Source organism: Hypanus sabinus, assembly GCF_030144855.1.
Source record: "Hypanus sabinus isolate sHypSab1 chromosome X1 unlocalized genomic scaffold, sHypSab1.hap1 SUPER_X1_unloc_17, whole genome shotgun sequence".
NCBI lineage: Eukaryota > Metazoa > Chordata > Chondrichthyes > Myliobatiformes > Dasyatidae > Hypanus > Hypanus sabinus.
Window position 1 is genome coordinate 237,034 of NW_026778965.1, and position 3,348 is coordinate 240,381.

Sequence of the window (3,348 nt, forward strand, 5' to 3'; positions counted from 1 at the left end):
TGGCATATTAAGTCGTCGCCGTTGACACTGAGAGTGTAACTCTGTATTTGGTTTAAGTCTTTCTTAGCGAGATTCACCTGACCCACCCCCCACCCCGTTCCGGTCGGCTGGCGGCGCAGTGAGATCAGCGCCGGGCTGGAGAACGGAGGTTCCCGAGTTCGATCCAGTGACAAACCGCTCGCGTGCCGGGTGATGTCGATCAGTGACTCCCGGACCATCCGTGCCGGGTTGATGTCGAGCGCGCAACTCGACCTCGTTTTAAAAAAAAACACTGCCACTTCCAGTTTAAATTCCCAGGCGGAATATTGTGGAGGATCAAATACCCAAACCCAGCGCAGCCCCCTTTCGCCTGTCTCAGTGCGGTGGTCCTCAGGACCCAGCGGAGCTCGGGACCCCGCCGCCCGCGGTGTTTCTGTTCCGTTGACGGGAAGCGGTCGCGATTGAAAATAAAGTGGAAATGATAAAGCGTTTGGAAAGAGGTGAAACGTCATTGGGAAAGCGTCAATCTACAGTCGGTCAATGATCAGAACAATTTTAAAGGATAAAGTGAGAATAATGGAGCATGTGAAAGGCCCTGCCCTGATGAAAGCTACAATTATTACTGAGCAACGCAGTGGTTTAATATTGAAACGTATGTTTTAAAGTGTTGTATATGCATAGAAAGGTAAAATATATACTGAGACAAACGTTGACCTAACTGACGCTAATAATACTGGATGTACTTGTTCCGATTTGCGTCAAATCCGAGTTCAAGACGGACTCGGGAGCAGAACTTGTTTGTAACCCAGGGACTGCCTGCACTGTAGCCTTGGCTTTTTATTTGTCACCCTCCCTTTCTGCACTACTTACTTAATTTAGTGCGTGTCAACCCCCCCCCCCCCACCTCCAGCTTCCTTGGCCGTGCGAGTCTCGGGAATCCCGCCAATCCGTGAGATGGCTCCCCCCCCCCCCAAACCCTGATACAACTCGGTTCCAACACCACAATGCGTACGATTAAGGAATTATATCTATAAATCTTAACTGAAGGGTTAGTTTTTTTGAAAAAAAAGCCTGTTATAATTAAAGTCAAATGTGCTCACGTTGCAGTTCAACTCTTCCAAAAGTAGACCTTGGCTCCTTGCTCCATTGAATCGCGGGTTCCCCCAGCGGGGTCGAATCCTCTGACTGGTCCTCTCTTCGTCTCCCACCAACCTAATCTGCCTCTTGCCCCCTCTCGGGTGCCCAGATCACGCTAAACCTTTCGAGTTTTGGGGTCTGAGAGATTTCTTCCCTCCTTTGGTGTTTGGCGGGGGAGGGAGTTGATGTCGTTTTGTTTCATCAACCCCCCCACCCCCCGTCTATTTCATGGCCAATCTGGAGAAGACGAATACAGCGTTGTATTGTACGTGCGTACTTGGCAGTAAAATAAAACCTTGAACAGTATTGCACGAGAGAAGGGTGAAAGGTGAAAAGTTTAAAGGGGGCATGAGAGGAAGCTGCGCTCTGAGAATGTGGAATGAGCTGCCAGCTCGGGAGCTCGATTATTATTATTTTTTCAACATTTAAGAGAAGTTTGGATAGGTACATGGATGGGAGGGGTACGGAGGGCTATGGTCCTGGAGCTGGTTGGTGGGAGTAGGCATCTTAAATAGTTTAGCACAGACTAGATGGGCTGAAGGGGCCTATACCGTTTTATGACCGTTATAAGAAAAACAAGGTTGTGATAGTAGGTGATTTATTATTTTAAGAAAACCAATTTTATTAAACTTCCGCGTACTGACTGGGACTCCATAGAGGATGGAGCTTGTCAAGTTTGAAAGCTTCCTGGATCAGTGCACTGACGTCCAAAGAGAGAGTGTGCAATACTCGGTCTCCTATTGGGAACTGGAACTGGGACAGGGCAGGGCAGGGCAGGTGACAGAAGTGAGTGTGTGTGTGTGTGTGTGTGTGTGTGTGACTGTGTGTCCGTGGGGGTGTGTGTGACTCTGTGTGTGTGTGTCTGTGGGGGGGGTGTTTGTGTGTGTCTGTGTACACTACCTTTTTGAGAAGTTGAGAGTTTTTAACACCGAGGTGTTTAAACGTTGAGGCCAGGACAGGGCAGTGGTTTAAGGCGACTGTAGAACAAAAGTCGACGTTTGGCCGAGACCCCTCAGGATGGGGAAGGAAGGAAGGGGTCCTGTTTCAGTAATCCCACAGCGTACCTGGGACCAGATCTGTCTGGGTGACGCGCAGGCAGGACCAAAAAACTCTGTGACACCGCTTTCTGGAATCTGTCTGTTCTGCCGTTCCGCTGACCGTGTAAGAGCTGCCCTAGCAGGAGCACAATACCTCGCTCTTGCCCGCATTAAATTCCATTTGCCATTTTGTTTTTCTCCCCCCCCCCCACCCCCAGCAGCTCCCGATTCCGCTGCAAGCTTTGATAATCTTCCCTGCTGTCCGCTACACCTCCCAATCTTGGTGGTGTCACCAGCACAAACAGCGTGTATAACTCGCACACAAGCTCAAACTAACTTTTATTGCCAAAGTACGCATGTCACCGTATTGCAAACCTGAGGTTTATTTTCTTGCAAGAGGACTCAATAATTCCGAAACGGAACGGCAACAATTACAGGATCGACGAGAGACCTCACCAACTTGGGTATTCCACCAGAGTGCCAAAGACAACAAGCTGTGCAAACTCACAAAAAAATACACAAGTAATAAAAATGGAGAACATAAAGATGAAGAGTCCTTGAAAGTGAATCCATGGGTTGTGGGTACGTTTCAGTGATGGGGCAAGTGAAATTGAGTGAAGTTATCCCTCCGGTTTAAGAGCCTGATGGTTGACGGGTGATAACTGTTCCTGAACCTGGTGGTGTGGGTCCTGAGGCCCCTGTACCTCCTTCCTGACGGTTGAGGGAGTAATAACTGTTCCTGAACCTGGTGGTGTGGGTCCTGAGGCTCCTGTACCTCTCTCCTGATGGTTAAGGTGTGATAACTGTTCCTGAACCTGGTGGTGTGGGTCCTGAGGCTCCTGTACATCTCTCCTGATGGTTGAGGTGTGATAACTGTTCCTGACCTGGTGGTGTGGGTCCTGAGGCTCCTGTACCTGCTTCCTGATGGTTGAGGGTAATAACTGTCCCTGAACCTGGTGGTGTGGTCCTGAGGCTCCTGTACATCTCTCCTGATGGTTGAGGTGTGATAACTGTTCCTGAACCTTGGTGGTGTGGGTCCTGAGGCTCCTGTACCTGCTTCCTGATGGTTGAGGGTAATAACTGTCCCTGAACCTGGTGGTGTGGGTCCTGAGGCTCCTGTACCTCCTTCCTGATGGTTGAGGGGTAATAGCTGTTCCTGAACCTGGTGGTGTGGGTCCTGCGGCTCCTGTACCTC